This window comes from Symphalangus syndactylus, chromosome 2 (genome assembly GCF_028878055.3).
Source record: "Symphalangus syndactylus isolate Jambi chromosome 2, NHGRI_mSymSyn1-v2.1_pri, whole genome shotgun sequence".
NCBI classification, from domain to species: Eukaryota; Metazoa; Chordata; class Mammalia; order Primates; family Hylobatidae; genus Symphalangus; species Symphalangus syndactylus.
This window is the reverse complement of record NC_072424.2, coordinates 146,926,209-146,932,379: the sequence shown is the minus strand read 5'-3', so window position 1 is coordinate 146,932,379 and position 6,171 is coordinate 146,926,209.

Below are 6,171 nucleotides of genomic sequence, written 5' to 3'. Positions count from 1 at the left end.
CCCCCTTTGTCCTCTCATAATATCTTCTATTATTGCCTTTCCTCTAACATAAAACTCCTTTCCTCCTCTTCTTCCCCAATAAGCTATGTTGAGACCTGTACCAAGAAAACCTCTGCCCTGCTATCATCAGCCTCTTTCCCCTAGGCTCCTCCACCTAGGCTGTACTTCACAACGATCCTATAAAAGAGTGGAATCACCTGACCCCACTAGACTATCATGCTAAGTATTCAGATACATAACTTTTGAACCACTTGCCCACTGTGAAGAACACTCACATGAAATATCACATAAACATTTCCATCAGTCAAATCTGAACATCCACTAATCTGACTCCTTGCTTCTCTAAGCTTTTCAGGTGGGTTATGGAACTTTCCTTTTTTTTCTTTGAGACGGAGTCTCGCTCTGTCGTCCAGGTTGGAGTGCAGTGGCCCGATCTTGGCTCACTGCAAGCTCCACCTCCCAGGTTCACGCCATTCTCCTGCCTCAGCCTCCCGAGTAGCTGGGACTATAGGCGCCCGCCATCACGCCCAGCTAATTTTTTGTATTTTTAGTAGAGACAGGGTTTCACCATGTTAGCCAGGATGGTCTCGATCTCCTGATCTCATGATCTGCCCGCCTCGGCCTCCCAAAGTGCTGGGATTACAGGCGTGAGCCACTGCGCCGGGCCAGAACTTTCTTTATATGGTTCATCAGGCTCCTCTATATTCCCAACCTCTCTTCCACATGCATTTTGAGTTCCTTTCCTTAAAACAATCTGACTTTTCCCTGAAGAGGAGTGCCACTGCAGCCCTCTCAAATGAAGGCTGTTTTTTTCCTCTCAATCTTTGATGACTTACAGCCAGGAGTTAGCATAGGTAACCCCTTTGACCTTAAAAAAATTCTGGCTCCTGAAAATTTATGCTATCTGGATATATAATCTTTTACCTGTTGATTTCTGCTGCCTGTAGTCCCTGGCTTATTCCTCCCCATCGCTTGAAGACTTGAGCTACTGGATTATAATCTTCATCCTCACCCAACTCCTGTCATCTTTCCTTGGGACTTCAACATCCACATAGATGAGCCATCCAACAAGGCAGTCCTCACTTTGCAGGGTTCTAGTATGCACTGTGCAATTTTCACTGTGAGAATATTCAAGCAAATTTCATTTACTGTGGTTTAGTTAAATACCAGTTCCCCAACAACGTGGTTCACATTTCAATTATGATGGCATATTAACTTTATGTGAGGAATTGCATAAAGAAGAAAATTCACAGCTAGCTCTTCAGTTCACAGATCACTATGTAAATAACAGATGGGCATTGTCTTAGCTTGGGCTAATATAATGAAATGTCAGACTGGGTTGCTTAAAAAAATATTTTTTATTGAGGTTCTAGTGGCTGAAAGTCTGAGATCAGGGTGCCAACACGGTGGGGTTCTTGGTGAGGGCCCTCCTCCTGGTTATGTCCTTACATGGTCTTTCCTTGGTGGTGGTGGGGGCAAGGGAGAAAGAGAGAGAAGGAATATGAATCTTGTATCTCTTCTTCTTTTTGAAAGGATATTAATCCCCATCATGGGGACTCTGCTCTCGTGACCTCATCTAAATCTAATCACCTCCCAAAGTTCTCACTTCCAAATACCATTACACTGGGGATTAGGGCTTCAGTTTATGAATTTGCAGGTGAGGCACAAACATTTAGTCCGTAGCAGATATCACAGTCCTTCTTTCAGAGTCTGTCAGTTATTGGTTACTGCACAACCGTTACTCAGTTTTTCAGTTTATAAACAGCAAAGCATGTAGTTGTATAGCTTCCTTGTTTCCCAGTGATAAACTAACATGATATTTTACAAAAATGGATCATTAAAAGAGAATTGGCCAAGAAAGATGAAAGTACAGCAAATAAAAAATAATGCAGAAATGAAATTAGATGTGATTAGGGAATTTGAAAATGACAAAAGCAAAGCAAAGATAGGATGAGACCTTGGCCTACACAAAAGGCACCATAGAAGCCATAGAGAAAAAGTTCAGTAAGTAGAAAAAACAAGGTAAAGTTGCTTCAGGATCTTTTGGTTTAAATTGCGCTAGAAAGAGAATGCAAATTATGGCTGATATAGAGACTTTTTCCTGCTTTTGACTGAAGACTGTAATAAATTTAAATTTTTTCCCAGTCAGTCTGGCTAGCATTCAGGTGAAGTGTTGAAGTTGGTTGTCTTGTTGAAAGAAAATGATAATTACAAAGAGACTAAATAAAAACCTTTTTCAGCCAGTAAATTCTGGTTTCATCATTTTATGAATTGATTAATGTTAAGAGATTAAAGTGGCTGTGACAAAAGGGTGAAGAGGTCCACAGGAAGTGTTGCTGATACACTTTGTATTAAAGAATTCCTGAGAATAGTTCACAAGATTGAAAATGCAAAGATAAAATGTTGGAAGCTAATCTAAACTTAGAATGCAGAATGACAATTTTTCAAGACAGAAGATTAATAGTATGAGAAGAGGCAAACACAGTTCACACTACTATTGGTAAGTTTTTTTGTTTTCTTTTGTGTTTCACAAAGAATAAAGACTGATTCTCCATGTTTCTCATGTTTTAAATTATGGCATACTAAATAAATTAGTTTTACAATTTAAAAAATTCCTGATATATGTCTACATAGCAGTAAGAGAGTTTTTGATGTTTCAACAAAAGTTCTTAAGTGTCACAGAACAATTTTAATTTTTCACTTTGATTATTAAGATCACTTTGCACAATTTCAACTTCCATGGTCATTTTTATAGTCATGTGCTACCATGCCAAGCTAGGACTGGCTGTGTGCTACTTTCTAATTCCTTAACCAACTCACATTCAGTTGCCTTTTACCCCTCTAGACCTTGCTGTCGCCAATATTAGTATGACTTCTGAAATCTTTATTTCAAGCAAGTTATTCTCATGCAATTATTTCCTGTCCTTCCAGCTCACCACCTCTAGTACCCTGAAGACAGCCATTCTCTAATCTTATTGAAATCTCCAGTTCATTGGCTTTTTTCACCATTTATAGCCCTCAAATTTCCTACCTTGTCCAGCTTAGATATCATGGCTCATCATTATAATCACTCCTTTACAAACACACTCCAATTTCTTTGTCCCTCTTCCTCACCTGGAAAACCCCTTCCTGAATGAACCCCATTATCCACTTTGTCCAAGCCTGAATCCAAGTAGCTAAACTTGACTGAGAACCTGACAAAGCCAGACTGACTAGTTTCAGTTTAAATTAATGACCACGAGTCTCAAGAAGGCAAAACAATTGGCATCCTGGAAACTTTGCTTTCCTGCTCTCTGACACACCTTCCTCAGACCTTCTGTATCTCTCTCCCCTACTCAGCTGTCAGCTGATTTTCCCTTTATATTTCATGAAGGAAAGAAAATATATCAGAAATAAAAATCCTTTAAGTTGGCCGGGCACAGTGGCTCATGTCTGTAATCCCAGCACTTTGGGAGGCTGAGGGGGGCAGATCATGAGCTCAAGGAGATCAAGACCATCCTGGCTAACACGGTGAAACCCTGTCTACTAAAAATACAAAAAATTAGCCAGGCGTGGTGGCGGGCGCCTGTAGTCCCAGCTACTCGGGAGGCTGAGGCAGGAGAATGGCGTGAACCTGGGATTCTTCTCTGCCAACTTACTAACTTCTCCATTAGGAGAGGTGACCAGTCCCTCTTTTTAAATATCCTCTCCTTTCAGTTTACAGTACTTTACACTTACTTTTCTTCTTTTTCCTTCTCTTACTTCCACAAGTTGAGTACCTTTGGACTTCTTGGTCTTGGGCCTTATTTTCACCTATATCTGCATAATCTAAGTGGTCTCATACAGTTTCATGCTTTTTCCCCCCTTATCACTGTATTTCCAGGGCCTAACTCAGGGTGTAACTTAGTAAACAGTAAGGCATTCATTTGATGAATGAATGAATGGTTTTTTATATCTTCATCATTTAACATAGTTCTTAGTTAATACTTGGCTTGCCATAAAATATTTGTGGAATAATTGGACATTACTGTTATCATACAAATGAGGAAATGGAGGGTCAGAGAGATTAACTAATTTACCTTTGATCACACAGCTAATAAGAGGCACAGCTGGGATTTACACCAAAGTCTTAACTCTAAATCTTTGTTCTCTCCATTACATCATAGTACCTCCTTACATATTTCATCCTTAACTCCTAGAATCCATCTTCATTTACCTTATTCTTATGCCAAACTGGAACGACTGATGTACCTGAGTATGTCTATTTTCCCACCCCTCAGCCTGTTTCGGGCTTGAAACCCAATTTCTACTTCCATTGCACATCTACCTGTATCTTTCCTGTCTTTAAAGCAGTTTTCAAATTCTATGTCAACCTTGAAACCTCCATTTTTTTAGTTGGTAGTAAACTCCATTTTTTTTTTAGTTGCTAGTTGTTTTCCCACCTAAGCTGCCTTAAAGTACAATTATATATTCGTACCATACTGTACTAGTGTTGAAGCTGCCTATAGGCAGGGATCTAATCTATACAGTGCCTCCTTAATATTCTTCCTTGCCTTGCACATTGGAAGACTGAATCAGTTATTTGTTGACTCAGGAATAAATTTGCATTTGATCTTGTCAACCTAAATAACAGACAGGTTTGCCAAACATGACAAATTTATTTGAGAGTGGGCATTGCAATGTAGAATATGGTGTCATAGTAAACTATAGGTGTATTCAGGGAGGTAAAGGAAGACAAGGGGTTTAAAAGGAAAAACGAGGAGATTACGTAAGTTGTTTTGAAACAATTATCCTTGGCTACAAAGATCAGTAACAAAGGGGATGGCCAGTCCAAAGTTGGACAGGCAGTTGCTGCGCCAATGTCCTTGAAGCATTTTTTGTGTAGTTTTGTGGCCTTTGTGCAAGGCTGTGGTTTTGGCAGTCTTTTTTGCTAATTCTTTATATCAGGCAATTATTAGTGAGAACCTTTCCATCATCGCTTTCCGTGACTCCATTTTCTGACAGCTTTCACAATCTAGAGACAGAATCCCGGAGGGAGAGGAATACCAAATAGCTGAAGAGTTTTTTTTTTTTTTTTTTTCCCTTAAAAAAAAAAGCCGCTAAACTCTACTCTGATCAGTGAAAAGAATTTAGCTGAAAGATGCAGTTTCCTCTTGGCGGATTCAGACAAGGAGTGCAGCGGCGGCTTACACCTGCACGTGGTGGGACAGAGGGAAGTAGGCATGGTCTGGCTGCGGCTGAGAGAACGAAGCTGGATTAGGAGTGGGTTGAGGGTCCGGCGTCGTCAGTGGTGACCTCTGTGACCTGAGGCAAGTGAGCCAGGCTGGACTGAGCGTGTTAACGTCGGTGTTTGTCAATGCGACGCGCTAGAAATAATCCCTTTATCTTTCCCAACGTTTGTTTGTTGAGTCTAGGCAACAATAATGAATGGAAAGGAAACCGGATTGTACTTCAAATCCGAGAACATTCTCTACTCTCCAGAACAAGTCATCTGCAGGCGCAGGCAATGGAGTCCGTGAGGCCAGCTGTACGGCGGGCCGCCCCGGACCCAGGCTCGTCTCCTCACTTTCCGCTGTTTTTAGTGCGGTCCTACAAGTGCCCTGGTGCAGCCTGAGATCAGTAATAAACGCAGCTGAAATACACCGGCTCCCACGTTCTCGCGGGTGTACCTGCCAGGCCGGCGTCCACGCTCCTCCCCGGCTCCCGGCCGACCGCGTTCTCAGCGGAGGCATCAACCACGCGGGAACGCAAGCCACGAGGGCCGAATCTCAGCGACTTCTTCCCGCCGTACCTCCCGCACGCTCTGGGGCGGGCGCCGACAGCCCCCAGAGGCAGCTGCGGATGCTTGGGGAAGCGCGGCCCGGGCAGGTGGCTCCGCTGCTCTCTCGGAGCGCCGCCAGCGAGAGGGGCGGCCCGAGAACAAAGGCGGGAGAGGAGCGGCGACCGCCAGCGCGTAGAGGCGGAGGCCGCGCAGTCTCCACGCGGCTGCTCCGGGCAGGGCGACCCCCGGCAGGGAGGGAGCGGGGCGGGGACCCCCGAGAGGGGCGGGGCGGGCGCGGCGGGGGCGCGGAGAGAGGGAGGGAGAGAGGGTGACGCGCGGAGGGGCCGGGCGGGGGGCGGGGGGCGGCGGGGAGGGGGCGGCTGCGAGCGCGCCAAGTGGCGACGAGCCGGGCCGGGGCGGGCCGGAGGGCG